We start from the raw sequence: 24,751 nt of genomic DNA, 5'->3' as shown, positions 1-24,751 counted from the left end.
ACCTACAATGTTCTCAATTCATCACACTTAATTTTATTCCTCACTTGATTGTAAGCTTAATTTACAGTTATAAGAATCTATATTAGCCAATTTGCACTGAGAGGAAGAAATCTGGTTAACTAGTTACAAATTCATGACTTTTACCCTATAAATTAATGTTCTTTCTTCTTTTAGACAGTGTTCATTCTTCTTTTTGCATGTTCCAATTCCTTGATTCACTTGCCAGTGGGCACATTTTGTCCATGCTTCCTAGCCAATGAGTAATAACTAGAAAAAAAGCTCTTTACAAACCAGCAGAAGTTTTTTTATTGACATATGAACTCCAGCTCCAACAAACATACTAACAAATAGATTCCCACGTTGGGAACTAGAGGTGCCCTGTGTGTGGATATAGGATATCAAGGGCCATTTTAGTCCATCTATCTGCCTTTAAGCTTTTTGTTTATTTTGGCTGCTTCTATATGAACATGTCAGCCAAGTCTGTACTATAGGGGTACAGTGATAAGCATAATGCTGAGAAACTCAAGTTTCTAGTAGGCTTAGCAAACTTAATAAACTGGGATTAAAACCCATACATCTAGGTCTGGCAGTGTAAACTTCTGCTACTTGAGCTAAAAGACCAATTCCATTAGCTCAATGCGTATAGCAAGTTCATAAATATAGCTGGTCAAAGCCTGGAATTTCCTTCAGGAGAAATGTTGATAATTTAACATTTGTTTTCATTCTGTATTGGGAAATATTTGGAAAATACAGGAAAATATGTTGTACCCTCATATTCAATAACTGTAATTAAAAAAGAATTAGAGCCCACATTTTGCCAGCAGTGAGAGAAACATTTGTTATCACATTTTGTGAGATGCTGAGGTTTTTTTTTAGTGAAGGGCAATGCTATAAGGTTGGTAAACATAGCATGGAGTTTCACCGTTACAAGTGTACACTGTTTTCTTGAACACAACTATATTAGAACCTGAAAGTGTTGAAAAATGTCAATTGGAAGGAAGTCAATATGCACAGTTAGCTTCCAGAAGGATCAGGGAAATGATTTCTGTACACTGAGAACCTATTAAGAAAAAATTGGACAAATGAGTTTACCCTTCCTTAATCATAAACCAGTGGGTTAAAGATATGACTAACTGGAGTAAGGATACTGATATGTTTCCAGTACTGAGTAGGCAGCACATAAAAAATGGTTGTTCATTGCAGTAATTTTCATTTTCTGCTAGGCTGTTTAAAACAGGTCTAAAAAATTACTTTTAGAGTTAAGATTCTTTAGAACAAAAATGTATTTTGTTATACCTTTGTACAGATTCTGTGGATAAATAACCATATTGGCAGGCACGGTATTATACAGTACCACATTTAAACTAGGTAGTTATATTATTAGTATTAGTACTTTCTGAAATTGCATGCCTTTTTAAAATAAAATGGATTATACTATTACTTGTCCTCTTTTAGCAGATGTATTTAATGTTTTAGTTATGAAATATTTGATGGAAAAACTCACTGGGGAGATTCTTGGCACTTGAAATCAAGTTCACTTGGAAGGTGGAGAAGGAATTTTAATAATTGCAGCAAAGGTAATTTGATACATTCTTAGCATTAAGTATGCCTATGACAGCATGTTCATTGCTACAAATCAGACTAAGGGCTCTATTCATGAATGAATCATGTCCCATTTACTCCACCCCTTCCTTACTCCCCCATTTTTTTATGTAGTGAAAGTTTAACGGAAATATCAAGTGGTGGGTCTTTTCTAGGTAACATGCTTGAACATAGCTCTCAACCCTCAATGACTTTAATTAGTGATTCTCAATCAGGGTTCTGTGGCACCCTGGGGTGTCTTGATCCTTTCAAATATGCCTTGTGGTGCAACAGGGTGCTATCACTGTTAGGTGTTCAAATATGATTCACAAGATAAAGTCAGAGGCTGCATCCAGATGCAGCTGCAAATAGTAGCAGCACAACTTTTTGCCACTGTGCACTCCCCTGCACATGTACTTTGTGGAGGGACAAATTGTCCCGCTTCAGGCAAACTGCCCATGCCCAGCTCCTCCCAGCTCCCGGAGTGCTGTAGGAGCTGGGACACAACTGAAGAAATGGAAATGCTCTGGTTGGCAGCCAGAGCATCTCCCTGGAGGACTAATTCTCCATGTCTTCGAAGGCACGCTTCTGTTGTGTGTGCCGTGCCATGTTTTTTCCCAGCACCATTTTTTGCTACCGGGAATTCCAGCACGGGACACATTTTAACATTCCCCATATGTGGTTTGAGGCACCGCAAAGAGGTTTGGGGTGCCACAGAATGAACACCTCTGCTTGTCTGGACACATCTAGAGATTTCCAATAGCAATCCAAAGTGTTAAAACCATTTGGACCCATTGTGGGCTTTCTGAGTTCTTTGCAACAGAAGAATTGCTCTATTTTTCTGTTTTCAAAAGGACAAATGAAAACTAAGAGCTGGCATTTTCCAAGGGGTGTTTTGAGTCTGATGAGGGGTGCCATGGGTCTAAAAAGGTTGAGCACTACTGCCTTAAATGTATGACAGTGCCTTTAATAAAGGTGAGATATGTTAGGAGAGCTGTTGAGCACAAGTAGCTAAAAATGGGGATGGAAACTTGAAGTGAGGATGATGTGGAAATCTGTTCTGAAATGGATATGAAGTTACAACCTCAGGTTCACGATCTTTCAGTTTCTAGTGTCAATTTATTTTGATAGATAACGGGTTTCTCCTTGTTTAAGAGGGAAGCTGGGCAAGGAGCTACAGAAGATGTAGAAGCGAAGCAATCCCAGTCCCTCTTCCCACAGGTTCCATCTCCTACCATAAGCGTTGTGCGAATTCTTTTAATTCTTAGTACTGAATTATGCAACAAAGCTGTCCAACAGGCAGTCTGTGAGGTGTTAAATGGGCTCCTCCCTGGTCCCCACTCCCCTAATCACTTCCCCTGCCACAACAGCTCGAGTCTCTGGCCTTCCCCTTCCTCCACTGGCTGCTGCAGTGAGGTGAGTGGCATGGGGATCTAAGAGTGAGTATGGCACTACAAACATGGCTAGGGGGGAATGGGGCCATGTCTGCAGGATTGCACCCACATGATGCAAGAGTGGAGTGGGGTGTCCTGTGCCCTAATGAGGAGGTATAGGTGCCAGTGAGGGTGTGGGAGGCATGGCACTTGCATGCCCACACTTTGCAAGAGGAAGGGAGGGGAATTGTGCTCATGCAGCCCTGCAATGCAGCAGAGGGTGGGGCTCCCAGTGCAGTGGTAGAGGGGGTGCTCACATGGGAAAACTGGACAGTCGGGGAGTGTGGGGATCACAGTATCCATGTGACCCAGTGGCTTGACTGGTGAGACCTCCAGGACGTGTGGACCCTAGGGATTTAGAAATTGGACAGTCCACCTATACAATATATAGACAATATAGTTTACACTCTTAGGAGAAAAATACAATATATTCATTTGATGTTTAGTTTCAACAGAGACAAAGGACAAAATTAACATTACTTCCATTCATGTCTTCAGATTATCTGGGTTTCCAAAGTTAAGATATTTTCCCCTTCAGTGCTACTGTAATGTTCTTTTAAGCTATTTTTCTGCCTATTAAACTTGAATTCTGGGCTAAAATCATTGTTTTTACTTGGCAATTTTGTGATTGACCTTGAAAGCCCAAAAGAGGTGGATTTCATTTATCCCTAAATGGTTTCTCAGCTCTCCATGTGACTACTATCCTCCCATTTTCCTTACTGGACCTTTATTCCTCCATATTGCTTTCCTTTTCTGTTCCTTCCTGTACAGGATCCCCGTCCCAGGGAGGTTTTTTACCTACCATTCACTTCCAGGTCATGATTAGCTTGTACAGCTCATGTTGCTTCATGCATATTTTAACTAAGCAGTGCCCATTTTGTAAATTGTCTGTCAGTATGATGTATGCATAGGTATGGACAGGAAAACAAATTCTAATGTCAAAATAATTCTGCACTGAGCTCTTCTCTAAATTACTCCATATCCTTGCCAGCACCATCAGGATAAAAACACTGCAGAATTTTTAAGCCATACTTTTTGGAGATTTGACAAACCAAGTCAGTCTCTAAAAGTCTGAATGGATATACATGGCTATTCTGCTGATTCGTGCTGGCAAACAGATCAAGTTGGCCTCATTAGCTTCAACTCAGGAGGATGGAAAGTCTAGGGTCCAATACAAGTGACAGCCTATGAACTGAAGTGAGAGGATTTGAAAGAGGAAGTCAGGCATACCACAGAAATAGCCTCTCAGCACAAAGCTCAGACTAAGGTTGAAATTTGCACAAAATAATGAAAGCTCCAGGAAAGGAGCTGGCTTTGAATACTACTCCAGCATGTGTGTGCATGCAACCTCTATATCTCCATTCATAGTATGTTTTCTGATTAATATATGTATATTGGGTAAAGAACTAGCAAGGACATTTCAAGAGAAATTGGGATGCTGATATATACTCTGATTACATTGTGCATTTTGGCTTTCAGAGCAATTTTGGTGGAGTAACCCATATTTCTATTACTATATTCTGAAAATGACCTGCAGTATGGAAGAGACCATTTGATAATCAGTCTTAGAGCAAATGGTAAATAAGTCCTAGCTGTTTAATCTCAGTTTGCATATCAAGAAACTTATTAAAAGATAGTTAGAAACTAATCCCCACACAGTGAAGTTATCTTCCATCAGTTGGTGATATTCCTTTGCTACTTTTGTCACATCTTGTACACTGTATATTTATAAACCTGCACTGTGAATGTTGTGTGAGTGCATACACGTATTTTTCTTTAAAAAAAACTCCAAAAAATAAATTACTTTATACCTAGTATAAAGTGCCACATTTCCATTAATTTCAATAGAACTGTAACAATTTACATCATCTGAGAATCTGTCACATCTTGATTTGGTTTGTTGCCAAACCAAAAAAGCAGGGCAGGTGGGAGAATATATTCATGTAAGGGTAAATTCAGCTGCCACTTGAGGGCTTTTATCTGTGGGGATATGTTTATATATCTAAAAGTTATCTTGAAACAAAATCACTTTTATTTAACCAGTGTGACAGACTAGAGGAATTTCACAGAGCTCTATGGGTGAGTCTGTGCACCAAAAGTCTGTAAGTAGAGAATTTTTATTGTAGTTATAAACCCCAGGAAAACTTGCCAATTAGCTGAACAGCATTATATTTCTGCTATTGGAATGCCATGTCCATCTTATAGCTGCATTTTACACAGATATGATACCAAGATATTTTTATATGCTGTACTTTTACTACATACCCATGTTCTTCTTGATACTAAATTTGTGGTGAAAAGCCACTGAATTGTTATGTGGGTGTTCATAGTGCATTTTTATGTGCATTGATTAATTTTACATTCTTTATACCATAAATCAAGGTAATAAGGAGGATTTCCAAATGCGCCACTGCAAATATATCTTTCACATTGCCTTTGTTCTATTTATAACCTTGTTTTTTGTACATAAAGTGTTCTTATATACTGTAGAGTAGCTGATGTGTAGTAATGGGTGTAGAGCTGTAAAAGTCTCTCTTGGCACTCTTAACATGGTCAGATTATTACTGTGTTCTCCAATTCAGCTAGATGTGTTCAAGGATCTTCTCTGGTCTGAAAGGTCAGCTGCTTTTAGTTGTGCACTGGTAGAATACTAATACTGTCCTTATTCAAATTACCTGCTACAGTACTTATTAAATTGATGGCCTTGTGCTCTAATTTAATACTGTCATCGTTCACAGGCAGGTCGCAGCTGCACTCTGTGCTGAATTAGGTGGTGCTGAGGCAAAGTTCAAACAGAAACCATGGTTTTGGGCTGCATTTTCCCACTAAATTAGCAGTCAGATGCAGTGTATAATTAATTAGCACAAACCAGGGAAAGCTTGTCATTTAATAAGCCTTTTTTATTTCCACATTACACAAACAGTGGGAATTGATCCATTAAGTGCCTAGCTATTAATGCTGTTTAATGTATGTCTGGTTGTTAAATTGAGATGTCTAGTTACATACATTCAGTATTTAAGAGCTCCTCACAGATTGTTCAGTGTTTGTTGAGATTTTAAGTCATGTTTCACAAATCAATAATGGCTTCATTAATGAATTTGAACATTGTTGGTTCAGATAAATGGATCTGAACTGCTAGGTTTAGCATGGCTACAAAAATGCTGTCTGTTATGTATTTCCATATATTGTACTAATCCAGGTAGTATGGATTTTATTTTGTTTTCCTAAATATTAAATAATGTGTTTATGTTGTGTCACTTACACTACAGCTTTCTTTTTTTTCACATAATCCTTGTTCATAATTGCTGAAGGCATTGTATAACTTTATCTTTTCTGTGTACTGCTTGGTATTAAATGTGCAGAATAATACATTTCAACAACCACTTCAAGATGTCTGGAGGAGCACAGAGGATTACCTGTGTTGTCCTCAAGAAAAAGTCAAAGAGCAGGATTTTGAACATGATGATTGCATTCAAAATAGTGAATATGTCTACAATATTTTTATAAATTATTATGATCCAGCAAATTAGATTTACTCACGTGAATTATGTTTAGAAGTGGCTAAGTGATTAATACGCTTGCATGGTCACTTTGTGGCAATTACTGTTCAGTGAGACTAAGGGAGGGATTAATACTTCCTCCCTATTCCCTTACTTGACAAATATATTTCTAAACTGGAAATCATTGAATGAGCTACTTAAATCCAGTTCAGTATTCCCTACCCCAAAATAGAGTTATCAGGACACTACATGTTTCACCAGAAACTATTACAAGAAAAAAATTGAACCAGTCTCCTGTTTTTAGAATAATTAGTAAATTATGATTTATTTTATAGTTAAGGATTTATTTTCTAATTTATATTATGTACCACACATACATACTGCATCTCAATTTGAAACTTAGAATTCTTTAGAACACTAACTATCCATTTGACTGTTACCTAGGCACATCTGCAAGACATACAAACAGGGAAAAATTAGGTCTGAATAAAAGAGATCTGTACAAAAATAGGAGGTGAACTGGTTCCTCTAAAATAAATAGCCAAACTAAACTTGAATGAAAGGCTCAGAACAAGGAACAAACTCCAGCTGTTTCATTTACCATCCCTCCATCAGGTAGGCATTCTTTCCTTTTGCTGCTTTCAATAGATTCACCCTGTGAGTAAAGGCCTGCCCACACCTTACTGCCTTTAAGAGTACCCATACTACTTACCTTGGTTAATCTTACATTGGCCTCTCCAGTCTCTGCTTCACCTGGTTCTTCTATTCAAATTTAAAATGTTCCAGGGCTGCTTTATGTAGCTCAATTCGCATAAAGTGCATTGGTGGGTGCAGTAACCTTAAAACATCAGAGTAGGTAATACCATATTTCAGGAGGAGAAAAAAGGGAAGAATTGTAACAGAGAAAGGGGGTTAGAAGTACAATAGAGCTATCATGTTATCAACTCAGATAAGTGTATGTGTGCTTTGTAGAAGAAATCAGTGGGAGTATGGCAAACTTATAGGTTGGTAGTTGACCATTAAACCTCCCTCTCTATCTCTGCAGTTGGGGTATTATGTATTGGGAAGAGGAAAAGGGCAGAGCAGCTGTAGTAAGAAACAATGAAGGAAGATTGTTTCCCTGAACTGATCCAAATGTGTTTAAAATTTAGACATTACTAATTCCTGTTTACTTAAGTCATTAAATTACTTCCTATTTAGGTTAGGTATTTTACCGTGTAGTTATATATACATATTTTTAAAAAAATGTGCATGTCTGGTTTGGATACCTTCAATGTGTTTCATTATTTAGTTAGATTTACTACTACATGATGATGTAAATTGAAAGGATGGATTAATGAAATAATACAACTCAGTATGATTTGCTTAAATATACTGAAGTGCTGTTGACACCTTTGGCCTCAAGTTCTGTTGAACAATATCAGGAAGAACATTTTCCTGTCCTGAAGCTGTGATGGCTGGGAGGTAATAGTCAGCCATTTTCCTGAGGGCGGACTGGAAAACAGATTTGCTTGCTCAGACATGTGTAGCTGAGAGTGTACATGGGGAATGGACCTGACTGTTCCCAGACTTAAACAACAACAACAAAACCCACCACCTGAAATTGGGCAGATATTAGGATATAGTCATCATCTCAATATTTCATGGCCTCTCAACTGAACACCACCTAAATTTAAATGGCTCCCTGGATGTATATCCACAATAACTAGCTCAAGTTAGATCAGTAGAAGAGACTGACATCTCAGTAGGTGCTGTATTGTTTGTCTGGCTACAAAACAAACAAGGCAGCAGTGCATTGATATACAGGGTGAAGGCTATATTCAAAACTAGAGACCTTTTTGACAAAAAGAAAGTATACAGATTGTTTATGTCCTGGTTTTAAGGCTTTTTGCAGTGTTTGTGATAAGATGTACTGTAGATTTGCATGTTCAAAAACATCCTTGACAACTATGGAAATTTTGTAGTCTGACAACTCCTCATCTTAGCTAAGGCAAACAAACAAGGCTCAGTTGACTGAAATTTAAGATCATATCTAATCCACAGAAGTGGTGGCAGCTTGTTTGCACTGCCATCCAAAAGCTACAGTATTGTCAAAAGACTTAACAACACTGAGGTAGCCTTGACTGGGCTGACCTCAAAGATGATGTGAGCAGTTGTGGGGAAGGGTATGAAAGGTTAGGAAAAGATACTGTTTATAAACTCCTTTTGATTTACAGTCAACATCATGTTTGGTAGGAGGTAAAGCTTCAGTTCATCTCAAAAGGAAGTAAAAATCTATGAAGACATTCTGTATTTTGATGGGGCCTATGAGTCCCAATTGTAGACAAGGGCTGCATTGTGCTAGGCAGTGTAGAAACACAGAACAAACAATATAAGGATTAAAGTAAGGGAAAACTCAACTGCCACCTGAAAGTCAGAGAGGAGCTGCACTTCCTTTCATTGGTTGGAAAAGCAACACTTACTCACAGCTGATGCATCTCTTTGTTCAGTTCAGTGCAAACTCTAGTTCTCCTTTCAGTCAGACACATGGTGTCTGATGATAAGAGTAGAGAAATAGAGTACTGATATCTAATTCAAGCAAAAGATAGAAATATAGATAGCAATGATCTCATAGATAGGAATGCTATGTGTCTAATGCCAGTGTGTTTGTAAACTGCTTTCTTATCATTGTGGGACAGCTGGAGATTTCCTAGAACTAGATCAAATAAGCAAATATCTGAAATTGTACTATTGGGTTGATCACATGGACCAGGTATTAGAGGTATTATTTTAGAAAAAAGACCACAGTTCAGTGGTTCCACTTCTTATAAACTGAAGATAGAGCATTGTATCTTTGTATACAGCACACTGGGTGCATCTCCACAAGATGCTAACTGCATAGTAACTGAATAATACTGCAGAGAAGTGTATCGCAGTACAACAGTGCTAATATATTACTGCACATTATTATTAGGCTACTGCGCAGTAGCATCACTAAAAAGACGTTCAATGCTACTGTGCAGTAACTCTGGTTACTGTGCATTTATTTAGTACTTGTATAACCACTGTGCAGTAGTGTCTCATGTAGATGCAACCATGAGGATCTAGATTCTAATTGAAGTCTTTGGGTGTTACAGGGCATGTCTACACAAGATGCTATGGTACAGTGGCAACATGATACAGCGCTGTAGCGTCTGTTGGCAAAAACTGTGATGCCACCACTATATTGCCATAGCAACATGCTCCCTCATTATAGCACATTGCTACGGTGACATAGCGGCCAAAAATAACTGTGTGCGGTCGGCATGGTGCAGTATGGGCTGTTACTATGCCTGTTGGAAGTACTGAAAGATGGTGCAGTAAAAGGCGCCATATGGCCATGTGTAGATGCGCCCACTGTTTAGGAAAAAATAATGATTTATTTTGCTTGAGCAAAAGGTAATGCTGCTTCTTTTACTGTTGCTTTTTCATGATAATGTTAACAGTCTCTTTATTTTTTGCCAGAATATTAATATTAGAATATCTCTGTATAGCCATAGAAAGGAAGATATTAAAAATAAGACAAATATTCCATAGTGCCATATGGTAAAACAGATACCTCTACATGATCTAGAGAATCCTGCTTTTGTCCTTCTTCCCTCTGTTCCCCCTGAGCAACTGTGCTTCATGGATGTGGAATATCCTCAGTGCTGTGTCACCTGTTCGGGAAAGGGGATGGAATTCCACTCTCTGAGAAGGGCTTCTTCTTTCACAGCAGGAAAGGAGAGTGTGTGACTGGATATGTCTAGTCACGTGTAGACTGGACAAACCCAGCCTGGGAAAGTGAAAGTACTACAGGAGGTATGGCTTGAAGGGATTTCAGAAACCCAGGGGTTTCTCTGGGGATGTCCTATATTACAGAGCTGTATACGAAGTCCAAGATGTGGTCTCCAAATATGTAACCATATTGCTCAGTTTGGTTTTGCTTTATGAAACGATACAGCAGGGAATACAAAGCACTAGGCAGAATGTCATTTTACAAAACTATATCACTCTCCAAATGTAGTTTGAAGAGTTTTTAAAAGCAACTGAGTTTTTCCAAGTGTTTAGGATGGTAAGGGAAAAGCTCTCTCCAAGTTTTTCTCTTCTTCTCTTCCACAGTAACTGGCTGTATGACAGGCTACTTGAAAGAAAGAAAATGATTTTGTATATATCTGATTTTTATCAAAGGTTTTTTGGGCCTCGTGTACTCCTTTGGCTGCTCCTCTCACTCCATTGAATATAGCGTGAATGTCTGAAGCATAACAACAAGCATTCTCTGAGGATAGTTTTATTTATTTTTATTCTTCACTACTACATTGTTCACAGCTCGCTCTAGTGAGTCCAAAAAGCCATACTTAATCTACACTTCTGCAGCTGGGTGCATAAAGCAAGCATCTTGTTGTTGGTCTTTCCAAGTCTCTCTGTGGGTTCACCAAGGACACCTGCCTTGTTTAGCACTATGGCATTAGTTATTTTTTCTTCTAGGTCAGTGGTAGTCAGCCTTTAACAGCCAAAGAGCCATTTCAGATTGAATTTTGAAAAGATTTGAGGTGCATGTTCACCAACGTGAGCAAGTAAAACCTGAGTGGATGAAATCTATTGCTCAGGTCAATGGAATCTCAAACATAAATGTGGGAGTACTTTGTTAAGGTTATGTCTTTTTAATATAGAAGCAAAATATTTCATCCAAATCTTGGGTGATAAATATGCCTTGAAAGCAGAAAAGCTCTATAATGCCTAGATTTTCATTTCCTTCAAATTCAGGCTCCAGTCTAATCGGGTATTCTTGTAAGACAGTATTGAGCCTATGTAGGGTTCCATTAAGATCAGTGAAGTCCACAAAAATACTTATCAACTAAACAGGACCCCAATTCCCACAAGAGACATTTAATTATGAATATATGGAACTGAATGAATACTTTCATGAGAATTACTTGTCTGATTATTTTTTTTTCATTTTTGTAAAAAAACCGACTATTTTTCTGTTATTTGATCAGCCAAATAAATGGCTAAATAATAACAGATTATTTTGTAATGATTATCAAAATCTCAAACAATTTTGTTTTATTCAGCTTTAATATTTAGAAAATGTTTTTATGTTCTATTTTCAGATTTCCTTTATACTCTGAAAATGTCACCGAGATAAAAATCCAACCACAGTTCTGCCAAGCTATAAATATATACAGTTAGATATAAAACAAATAAAAAGGAAAGAAATGACAGAGAAACAGAGACCATAATCAATAAGAAGCATTGTCATAAAGATTGTATTCATGAAGGATCTACTAACACATGCTTAATACCTTTCATTTGGGGAAAGAAAGATCCAGATTCAGTTCATATCTTCTAGCACAAAAAACCCACTCCTAACTCTGCTATGTAAGTCTCACTGATCTCTCACTCTGTCACAAAGCAAGTATTTTGCATAATTAGCTTGGGTAGCAAGCCATAGTTTTCAAGAGCCAATCAGTTCACTTCCCCCACTGAAATTATAATGAACTCTTGAGTGCTCAGCACTCCTGATAATCAAGCCTTTTATTTTGATGCATAAATATGGATTTAAATGCCTACCTTTGGCTTCTTATTTTTGAAACTCTTATCCTCCATTTTACTTATAAAGGGCCCACTAGACATTACAATAAATGTTGGCTGTGGTAAGCCTCCTTTGGACTTTACTTAGTTTATTTACTATATTTAGTTTTTAAATAATTAAATTCTTCAACTATTAGTTCAGAATTCCTTAATATAATGCAAAAAGAAGTGTCAGTCAATATATCAGTGGAACTGCATCTAAAAAGGTTTAATCTTTATGGCTAGGGACAGAAGTTACACACAAACTGATACAAGTGATTGGAAATTGGTTCAAATCTTTAATGCAACATAATTTAGTGCACATAAACTGCTTTTAAAATGGCCAAAACTATTTTAGGATAAACCTAGATGGATGGTAGCATCAGACTTAACTGATTTTGGTTAAATTGGTTTATTATTGGTTTATTATTCTGTCCCAGATCCCCTCTAGATTCAAGTTCACTTACAATTACCCAGCTTCCCAGGATGCTTTGCACTTCCTCTGCAACCCCCACCTTACACTGTGGGTGAACTAACCTTGGTTCAAGCTGTCTGCTTCAGACAAGTGGAGAGGCATGCTCTACACCCCCTCGGCTTCTGGCCTGGGCCACAGCAGGCATGTGGCTATATTTGTGGAATTAAAAGTGAATGCCTGTTCATTTACTTATCGGTTCAATCTATGCAGCTGATACTAACCTGCAACAATAGTGACACACAAATGTGAGATAATTGGCAGGAGTTTGCAATTAAAATATACTTGACATTGGACCTGCACCTGTTCACACTAATGTCAAATAGTGTTAGAATGGATTCTCTTTTTTTACACTCTTGTGCAACACTCAGTTGAAGAGCTTAAATCAGAGAATTTTCCATAACAATAGAGTTGTGTATGAAAAAAGGTAAGGATTAATAAAGATCATGCTTCAAGATGTATAGTGTCTGCTGATGGGGATGTTGCTTCTCTCTTACAAGAATTTTTCACCTTTCCAAAAACACATTGGACACTGACCACTGCTGAAGGCAAGATTCTGGTATTGAGTGGATTGATTTGGTGTGTCAAATCTTAAATTACCCAAATAAGATTTTTGGTAATATTAAAGAGAAAAAAAATCTTTGACTGGAATAATAATAATTTTTCTGTTTTATTGTCAAAGATTTTATTTTTCATCTTCTAGAATTTGATAATCAGCAGTTGTGATTATTGTTTGTTTCCTCTTCTGGACCTCTAAGGTTCAAAGGAAGGAATGTTAGTCATTGAAGACTAGCCTACCTTTCTACATAGGCTGTTACATGGATAGGGTCATAGGGTAATAAGCTTCTGAATGTAATTTGAAAAAAATGATACAGAAGTGAATTGATCAATGAATTGCAGGTACCATATATTTGAGTTCAGTTCTGGGTAACTGTACTTACATTTGAAGTATCTGAAACTTCTTGAGTCTACAAAATTACGCTGAATAACTTATAAAAATGCTATTTGATCATCACCAGAGTGCCCCAGCCACCATTTTTTACATAGCATTTTGGTATCTCCACTAGCCATTGGAAAGCAGATGTGAAAAAAATTCAGACAGTGCAGGCAGAAGTGCAGCTCCCAGCTGTAACTTGGAATGATCTTTGCAAAGTGTGCTGAGTTACAATGTTACCCCAGACCAAACAGAAGTTCACTGTTGGTTCCAGGGGGGAGGGGAATCTAGCTGTGGCTGGGAGCCTGCAGCCAGATTTCCTTGGCTCCCTGCTAGTGCTTGCTGTTTTCAGAATGGGAGGGGGGAAACACAAGTTATAAAAGATGATACATTTTGTAACATCTTTATCTGATACCTCATGCAATGAGGGGTCAGATTTCCACCCAAACGGCCATTTTTGAAGCTGTTTGCAACCGTGCACTCGTGTTTGGCCACAGCTATAAACTACTTTTTGTGGCCAGATCAAGCAAAAATTGTGACTTGTGTGTGCACCCTACCTGCCATTCAAATATTTCAGAATTTCAGGAATTATTATTTCTAGATCCCTCATATTAGCATCCATAATCTCCATATTAAGTTGGCCACCATTTTAATACACTATATTGATTATCCCAGTCATTTTATATAATACTATACTCACATAATACTATGGAAAATATAGTGGGTATTCATTTAAAACAGTTCAGAAGGAACTTAAAATATTTCTAATTGGGGGAGAAAGGGAAACAGAAAATTCAGATAAAAGATTTTTGCATAGTAAGAGCTTAAAATAAGGAGTAATTAACTGTTCCAAATATCCTCCCACTTATAATAATAGGATATCTTCAGTCACATTTGCAGAATGTATTTTATTTCACTAATTGATTGGTATATTCATCATTCAATGATATATTAGGAAAAGCTGGATTCTAAATGACTTTCCTCTGATAAGCCTTCCAATTAATTCTTCTCACACTGTTTTCCTGGTGACATCTGAACTTCTTTCATTATATAAAACACATCTTGAATAAGACATTGCTGAATAATAATCAGGGATGCTAACATGTTAAAAATTAGACCCCTGACAAAGTCAAATGCATTCTGATTTAGACAATGACCTCACCTAATGTCATTTTCAGTGTATCATATTGAAGGAGAATATATAGCTTCTTCCCCCATGCACATCTGCCCTCAAGTTAGAAATGTTAAAAAAAAAATTGGTAGCAAATTGTAAACACGGTTAGCTATGCTGTCTCTCCCATTAAAGGCTGATTAGTACACACAGTACCTTTTATATTTTTTATTCTTTATTGCCTGACAGTTTTTTTTTTCGATTTTTCTCTCTCCTAATAGTATTGCTTTATTTGGGCAAGTAGACATCAGAATAAGTTATTCTTTGAAATATATGTTAAGCGATGTACTGTATTACATTTGCTTGCAATTTACATTTTTCTTAATACAGCCGCTAGATTTCTTTTGCATAGCATTTCATAAAACAGAGAACGCTGATAATATCTGATTTAACAGACTTGCTAATACAAGAAGCAGATCATTTTAAATGGACCCTACATCTTTATAGGATGTTAGAAATGAAGACATTACTTCAAAATGTAGGTAATTATTGCCTCCTCTTTTATCAGTGCTATTTTCTGAGGTATTATCATAAGATAGCACTTTAGTATTAAGCAGGGCCTTAGAGTGGCAATAAATCAGTCCAACTGAGTCATCATTGTCCAAGGCATCTGAACTACTGAAATGTTGTGGATCCTACAGAGAGTGTGAAATCACTTGACCCTTGGCATTAACCTTTGCTGAATGAATAGACACTGCTTTCCACATCGTGGAACAAAAGCAGAATAGTATTGATTAAACACCACATTCACTTGATATTAAATACTGGCTGAACTCACTTCTTGCTTTCCAGCTCCAGTGGGAGAAACCCAGAGAGTTGCTGAGTCTCGGGAGAATGCATGTTTGTAATTCAGAGCGATGTTTTTGCTACAAAGTTTTTTTGTTGTTGTTTTTTTCCGCCCTCCTCTCCCCCTCCCCTCATTGGATCGATAACTGGCAGCCATGATCAGCCATGAGTATGTATTGTCAATTCTGACCTGTGTACTTTATCACTTGAGGTGAGAGGTCACGGTGCTGTGACTAATAACGCAGTAGTTTTGAGTACGTATTGTTTCCTGCCTGTAATGGAAGGGCTTTTTTTTATTATTTCTTTTAACACTCTCTTTTATTATATCTCTTGTTTACCAACCCCCTTAGCTACTTACTTTGAACATCTGATTAATCTTCTGTATGGCATCAAATTTACTAAAGCTCTTAGAGATTTACTAAATGATTTTGCTCTTGGCAGGAATGAGAGTTCCCTGGAACAGGGAAGTATCAAGTTGGAATCGCGGGAATTCCCTCCCAATTTGTTGTGGAAGCAAACTGTTGCTTTGTTTGAAGAGATGGGTCAAGGAAACCGAAGAAACATTAGGAGAAGAATTAACAGACAAATTCCTTCAGTAAATTTTCCTGCATCATATTGAAACAGATTCAGCACAGTTACACAGGTGTACATCCAGATTAAATCAAGGATCTACTCCTGTATACCCCAGGAAAAGCTCATCAGATGTAGAGGCATGTGAAATGTAAAAAGAAAAATGGAAGAAGCTGCAGCAGCATCACTCTTAGACAGACAGACAAACAACCCTGCTTGAAACTGGATCCCAGTTACATTCAGAGCAAAAGAAGCTTTAAAAAGAAAGATTTTTGACTGAATGTGTGTGTGTGTGTACATACCCCCTTCCAACATTATATGCTGAAGACCCATTGTAATGCATGCACGCATCCACACATGCATATCACTGCCAATATTTTTTGTGCAATTGAGCATGTGTATATTAAAATGGGCCTTCAATGTATAATGATTCTTGGAAGGTTTACCACAGATAGTAAGCTATTTAAACAATAATAACATCTGCCTGTCTCTCTCAAGTTTTCATGGTATTGTAGACCCAGGATGTCTTATCATTCTTAATAACTATTTTTATAACCGAAGTTTTAACTGATTCGTACTTTTCTGAATCCTTTGACTTCTCTACACCAGTGTGTTATTGAAAAAATTGTGAATGCTTTGTGCACAAGTTCCCTGGCCAACTGACAGAAATTGCCATACCAGAATGTAGGGCAGATGACTTTAATACACTCACGGTTTTGTACAGTGATATGGCTGTTTAAGTACAGTTAGAAGTATGGAGAAAGTGGAAATCAAGGCCTCTGTCAGATGTGCAAGTAAAGACACAATGGGATCTGATGTGTGTATGGCAGGAAGCGTGACTGTCGGATTCAGCATCAGGTGGGGCTGTCAGCCATGGGGGCACACCATGCACTCCTGCATCTGGGAGGTCCCAACTGATCCAGATTCCCAGCCATGGGAATGTGCCCATGTGCCCCCAAGGCTGGGATCTATCAGCAGATTCAGGCTCCCAGACCTAGGAGTGTGTGAGAGGACTTGAATATGCATCTCCTACCAGTCTGTAGCGTGATCTAGCCATCAGGTTATAAGGGAATCCAAGGCAGGGGTTGCTACTGATTTTCTAATATAGGTTAACAGGCACTTTAACCAAGGTCTGCCACCTCAGGGTAATGTCTTAACCAAAAGGCTATTGAGTCTTTCTTAAGTTCTCCTATTCCAAGAACAGTGATTCTTTTTGAAGAGAGGAAAGAAAGGAAGAAATTACAGTGACTGTACAATGTAAGGAGTAACTTTTCTGGGTATATATTTCTCAATAGGGCTCTGGCCATGTTACATTCTTACCCTGTTGGTTGCTTATTCCATTGTAAATCAGAGGGCAAAAGTCCACAATTCTGAGTCACAAAACAGCTGTCAGAAGAGCAGACTCCTAAAACCAATGAACCAAGAAGGCCCAGATTTGTTCAAAAGCAGTCAGGGCTCATGGACAGGGGTGATATTTTTATAAGGCCAACACAATTTTTGCAAAAAAAAAAAAAAAAAAAAAAGCAATTAAAATTTAAAGAATTTTTTTTTTGCAAAAGTCCTGTTGGTCTAATAAAAGATATGACCTCTGTCCACAAGCCCTGATTGCTTTTTCCTCTAGACCAATATGGCTGCAACCTGGATATCAAATTTGTTCAAGGCATTGCCATTTTTTCTTACTCTGACATGGGGGCCAGATATTATTCAAAAGGAGTTAGGTAGGTAAAACCAAGTTCTTTAGGAGGGAGGAAAGAGTTTAAGAAGCAAGGGTATATTTTCTCAATTTTCTTCCCCAAAAACCTTGTACATTTTGTGTAAAGTGCCAAAGATCAAGCAACATTAATGTTCTGGTGCTATTTATTTTATTTTATTTACAGTAAGTCCATCTTCCACTTATCCCCTTGCTACAGTTCTGCATCTGAAGGGGAATTTGGCTGTACTTCAACAATATTTCATTCTTTTGAAAAATCCAGTGCATACTGCTGCATTTGGCAAAGCAACAAATTGAAGTTGCTGCACTTGTAGATTAATACTACAAAGGTCACTAGATTTATCTTAAAGTGGTTCTATATGATACCCAAAATGTACTTAAAGAAAACCTGAACAAGTGAAATCACTGGGTGCATCTACATATGTAATTAATGTGAAGAAATAAGCTCTGGAGCACATTGAGCCAGAGTGAACTGCTCCGAGGCACAGTGTTTACACATGTGCCTGGGACAGCAGCACTTTGAGCTGGGGTGGAGCTGGCTCAAGCTAGGAGTGGGCTCTGAGGGCTAGCCCTGGACTCCAGGTGGTGGCATTGGGCAGTAGAAGGATTGGATGGGCCAAGAAGGTGCAGAACCAGCCAAGTTGTGTGACTAGGCGGCAACCAGGAATCTGGCCCTCACTTGGTCACCATCTACACTTGCATTTCAGTGTAGCGAATTACTCCACCATAGGGTAGTACTGTCCCTGACAATACTATCCTACAGTGGAGTTAATTAGTTTACCATGCTCTAATAGCAGCGCATGTATAGACTGTGATAATTAACTGTGGAGCTAATTAGTGAACTCCACAGAAAAGTGCACATGTAGATGCACCCATTGGCTGTGTCTAGATGTTCAGAAGTGTGTGCCTGCAGTGACAAAAATAATAGCAGCACAAATTTGTGCCACTACTTCGTGCCACAGTGCATTCCCCTGCATGTGTACTTTGTGGAGGGACAACTTGTCCCACTTCAGGCAAACTGCCTGTACCTAGTTTCTCCCAGCTCCCAACATGCTACAGGAGCTGGGGCACAACTGAAGGAGTGGAGATTCTGTGGTTTCTTTGCATGCATGCTCCTGTTGCGTGCACTGTGCTGTGTTTTTTCCCAGTGCTTTTTTGCTACCAGGATTTCCCAGTAGTAAATTTTGGCCCTGTACAAATTTGCAGCACAGGGCATGTTCTAACTTTCCTCATGTGTGGTTTGTGTTGCCACAAAGAGGTTTGTGGCACCACAAGCCTCATGCCCCTGCTCATCTGGACTCAGCCATTGAGTCTTAGCAAATCATTTTCTTCACTAATATCTTTTTGACATAAGGTATAATTAATTAATAAAGACTTTAGAACTTCAGGAATAATTGTCACTATATCTAAGACAGCATTGTATGAAATAGTACGTTAAGTTGGAAAAAACTGATTGATGTGCTTCATTGCAGGGCTCAGAAGGAACAAATAGCACTTGATAAAGAGAAAAATGACGGTGTATGTGCAAGTATAAAAATATATAAAATGAATGTAGCCACTGAATTTACATTCTTTATGATATTGGCTCAGCTTTTTCATTTTTCATCAGTCATTTATTTAGCGGGCCTGTCAAGCTATTATAGGCCCATTAGAGATTTTTGCAACTGAACAACAGTTCTGATAGAGATCATAGGTTTGTCCTACACAGTCTCATGTGCATGATTGCAAATTAACTAGTGTTCCTTGATGCACACATTAAGAGATGTGGCATTGACTTTCGAATGAAGATCAATATTCTTTGATCTTTGAATCCTTTGTCTTGTTGCAAGTGGAAAGTTACATAAGGAAAGCATTCTATCTGTAACAAGGAAGACAAAGGATTGGAAACAGTGGAAAATTGATCCATAATAAGTCAATTTTGCCAATGTAGGAAAAAATTTAAGAAAAAGAAAATCAGAAATGTTCCAGTTAAGCTATTGAGTTCAAGAGGGCTGCCCTTCTAGAATGCACTCAAGATAGATCCCTATCATTTAATGTATTTTGATCTTTCTTGACTAGACTGTCTTACGTCTACTGAAGTGAGCTAAAGTAATTAATCCCTAGGGTTTTTCATGCAAAAATAGAAGCGCCCCACTGTTTACATTTAGATTTACTATTAAATCTCCTTGAACATGAATTGACATTCTGTTCTTATATTACAAACAGCAACAAAGAGAGGACTGACTAGAAGGAGAGATTGCCAGTATGTATGGAAATGCTACTTACAATGCAAATTTATAAAGTTAGCTTCTTACTCATTTTTTTGGTGCTGCAATCACAAGATTTGGTCTGATTTTAATGGTGAACTTACATCTATATCTGTGCACTGTTTTGATAATAGATTAAGCTTACCACATGGCCTCTGACAATTTTTGGCATAACAAGGTCGTGTTGCTCCAAATCATAACGGGCCATTTTTGTCACCATTGTTTATATCAAGGAGTATCTTAGAATGGCATAGATTCCATTACTTAGCTTGAGCACTATCTTACTCTGAGTAATCCTATTGCTGCAAGTGGGATTTCTTAAAAGATTGAGCTGAATATCCTCCATGCATATGGGCAGAAAGTATTGAGTAAAGTAGCATAAGTGGACCTATTGTTTTGAACAGGGTGTCCTCTTTCTACCCAAAATCTTGCACACCTGCTTCATTATTGAATAATACTTAGTTGTTGGATGCAGGGCCCATTTTAAATTCAGTGGGAGTTACTAGCCTCCCTCCTCCCTTGCATCTTTCTCAAACAAAATAACGGGGATCAGACATCAACTTTTCTGATATGTGTTGTATAAAGTTGTAAAGCAACATTTCAGAAGTAGTTTGTCAAGCTCTCCCTTGAGAAGTTAGTTTTACAGAACTACTTGTATAGTAAGAAATACTCATTATGAGTAAGGTTGGCAGAACTAGGCCCAATGTCTAAATTCCATGGGTTTGTCAGATAGGAGGTTTTTTGGTAAAAGTCTCTATCTGCTCTGCTAATAACTTTCTCAGTTGGAAATGAATATGTCATTTAAAATGCTTTTGCTGAGAAGCCAATGCTTCATAATTTGATTATACCTTAAACAATGACAGAGCTTGTTTTGAAATTACTCATAATACTGTGGCAAAGCATGAAATTAATGTCACCATCTTTTGAAAATGTGAAGTGGTAAAAATTCGTATTTGGGTTTGAAATATTTTCTTATGGCTCCTAATAGGGACAATTATTAATTTGTATCTTTTCAGGCTGAAAGATTGGATCAATGTGGCATGTGATTACTGTCAAATTCTCCTTTTTCTATGGAAATATATAAAGACTTAGCATAGGTTTCAAAGTAGTTACAAAGAAAGAGCATATATGAGGTCAGACAGCTTCTTTAATGCTTGTTTTACTTTCTAAATACTTCATTTTTGACTGCTCCTATCTCATTGTTCTATATACATTTAAAAAAAAAACCCCAAAAGACAAAAAAAACAAACAAAACCACAGCTAGCTCTAACCTCCTATTCATTGCTGTGGCATAAAAGAGAAACATTGGTCAGTTGGAATTTCATGATTGTATAAAACATATCTATGTTTTCTGTTAAAATGTGAATACTAGCTGAACAGAGCAAAAGTGTGCATTTTTATTGCAATGATTTGAAGGCTATAAATTATTTTGAAAGTTTAATTTAAAATCCTTAGTATAACTTAGTATTTTTTTTTAATTCTGCGACAGTCTCTGTATTGGGATCCAAATACTTTGGAATTATTCAATAGAAAGATGTGGTCATTCCCTAAGCACAAACAAATTCACTCTTGTCCCCCTACTTTACACCCCCCTTTTGGAATAGAACAGGTGGCTTTTCCCAGTGGTTTCTGTTTATACTGTTAAGCACTACCAGGCAGGGATTGTCTGTCATAGTTAACTAGTTAATAGTATGCCTCAGAGTCATTAATCATAAAAATAATAACAACAAATGTCAGATTTATACCACATTCTTTTTATGACCAATTTTGGCATGGAAACTGTTGCTTTGTGTGATTAAAATCTAGAGTAAAAATTAGGGGATCAGCATTTGGGTCAATGATTATGCAGGTGCAATGTCTAAAAATCCTCATATTATAATAATAATAATACCACAGAATGCATCTATTATTTTAGTTCATGGGTTCATCTAGCTACTACAGAGGTGATATGACGTTCCCTTGTGCCTGCTTTAGGGATATCTTTTTCCCCCACAATATGTTTCTTTCCTTAAAAAATTCAGGCTGTACTGCACACCTCTAAAGTAAGGACTGTTTCTTACTCAAGTTTGTGAAGTGGTACGTAAATGCATCATGTCTTCAAACTGCAAAAATACCTTGTTCATTCATATAGGTAAAAATGTCATTGGAAGAAGTGCTTTGAGTTTGGAATACAGAATGCATTTCTTTCCTATACTGACGTATAGTGGTTATACAATCAGACAGGTTTCTATGAGTCTCATGAACTTTTCAGTAGGTAGCTTAAATGAATATGGTATGTTGCATGGGATATGTTTCTGCCCAGATACCACTCGTACTTATAAACATACGTATTAATACACACTGACATTGTGGGCAAAGGTTGTGGACTTCATGAACGCACGTAGCATGCTGTGCAATGTTCTTGCAGGCTATGAGATTCCAACTCTTGTTTACAAAATAATCTGTCCTGTTATCTGTCCCATGCACCTCATATTGGTACATTTTAGGTCTAGACTACAAAAACTGAATGTCTCACTATTCTATAAATGATCTAACTGATACTATATTTGACTAATTTATCTGGCCTTTGTTTTTAAAAGTTATTTATTTACAAGCTGTACTACATGGAAAACTTGGGTTCAAATTCTTGACTTGAAATCTTTCTTTCCAATTCTGTACTTTCTCCTGAGTTGTGTTTATAGTTTCATAGTAGTTAGGGGCTGGAAGGGATCTTACAGGTCCAGCCCCCCCTGCACTTTGGCAGGAAAGATTGCTGGAATCATATGATCCCAGCAAGATGGTGTTGTGTGCCTTTTTAGTGATGCATGAAATGTGGATTACAGTGTGTGTGATTTTACACAAATGTGAAACATATATATATATATATATATATATAGCTTCATGTATATACAGTCTTCTATGCAGTTCTGGAGATTTAAATTCTTTCTCTTCCTGGAGAATATCCTACCCTGCAGGTTGAGTTCTATAGAAATGAACTTGAGTTTGTTTTTTAAAAAAGTGCCCACCTCTGCCAGTCTCTATAAGATTTGAAGGTTCTATTCATAGATATATGTAAAGTAAGTGCCTGTAGTAGGAAAATTTGATTTAATATATATATATATATATTTCATTAGTAAAAAACATAATTGAAGCTCAAATTAAGTACTTGGTAACCCAGTATTCATTCCTATTTGGTTTTTGAGAATTTTCACTTGGAGACTATCATGTGAAATATGCACTATTGATTTGATGCCCCCATGGATTCCTATAGGTTCTATAGCTTTAACGCTAGTGAAAATTCTAGACCATCGGCTGAACAGAGTGAAATCAATGGGCTGCCTCACAGAACCCATTCTGAGCACATCATTCAAATATGGCAGATTGATGCATAGTGAAAAAATATTTCTGTAAAGTTGCTATGCTACATTCACAGTAGCCACTTTTCAAACAGAAATAGCTCATACTTTAAAACACTATTTTGTTAACTGCCATATGTTGCAAAAAAAATCTATTAAACACCTAAAAACATTTTTGTTCTTCTGAATTAATGGATGCTTAACCAATTTTAGCTGCTGTTCTGTAGCAGGTCCATGAAAAAGAAAACAAACAAAAAAAGATCATCTCAGCCGAGCACCAGTTTGTTTCAGTATGATACAGATGTCTGAATTTTAGCCCCACAAAATGAATGTTTATAATGGAAGCACCTCTGACCTTTAATAAATACAGTGTTCCTATAATAGCTTTATTAACCCTGTTAAAACAGGAAAAATGATACATATGTTCTACTCATAATAAACTGCTGCTGATTTTGTTGCATCATTTCTTTTTCTCCATTTTTTCCTTCCTATTTCACTCTAATCTGAAGGGTCTGTGGATTTATCTTGTGCCTGTCATTTGTCTTCACATGACTTTAAAATAATTAATTGCAGCACTCAGTGATGATTTATGATTTCTACTGACGTAATTAATGATACACATCAATTTTTCTTCTTAATTGAAGGAGTCACAACAAACTTTTTATAATATATGTTAAAAGAGGCCTGATAGCTCTTGGAAATTACCAATTCTGTGTAAGCAGGAAATGGTAAGAAAATTAGTCCTTTAAACTGAATCTAGTTAAAGATGTAATTAAAGACAGGAGAAAACAGACATTATTATATGGGACCTGGAAAGAAATTTGGATGAACAAAGAACCAAACTGGATTTTTCACTAAGACTCAGAGTAAAAGTGTTTTCAGTTTCAAAACCAAAAGATTTAAGTTGTTGATGTTCTTTTCCCACCCCCATTTTAATTTTTTTACTGGAAATGTGGAGGCAAGAGATTGCTAGGTAAAGTAGTCTAAACTGGCCCAAACACAAAAGCATTTGAAACGTTTTCTTTTTTAAAGGTTTCTTGCTGTGAGGTAGCTAACTTGATTTGTAAACTAAGAAGGCTTCAACAGATTTTGGATAAGCTTCGTATTTTAGGAGGTTGGTTAAAATTTGTTATTTGTGTTCCTCATATCTTTTGTATAATACAGAGAATAATTTTTCTTTGTGTTCTGTTTCTTGTCAGGGTTTAAAATTAGAAAATGACATAATTTATATTACTGTATGCTGTGAAAAGAAGGAGAAAAAAATTCTGGAAAATTGGTATAATATTTTTCACGTTTAAGCGATTAATACAAGTGAATTTTGTATCTCTAGTAAAAGAGAAAGCTTAAAATAACATTTCTCTATTGTAATAACTTATTCTGTTAGAATAATATAATTAACTAGGAATTTGAGCAAAGTAATGATTAAATAGTTGGCATTTCT

This window comes from Gavialis gangeticus, unplaced genomic scaffold, assembly GCF_001723915.1.
Source record: "Gavialis gangeticus isolate Ggan-Ray unplaced genomic scaffold, GavGan_comp1, whole genome shotgun sequence".
NCBI lineage: Eukaryota > Metazoa > Chordata > Crocodylia > Gavialidae > Gavialis > Gavialis gangeticus.
This window is presented reverse-complemented; position numbering follows the sequence as displayed.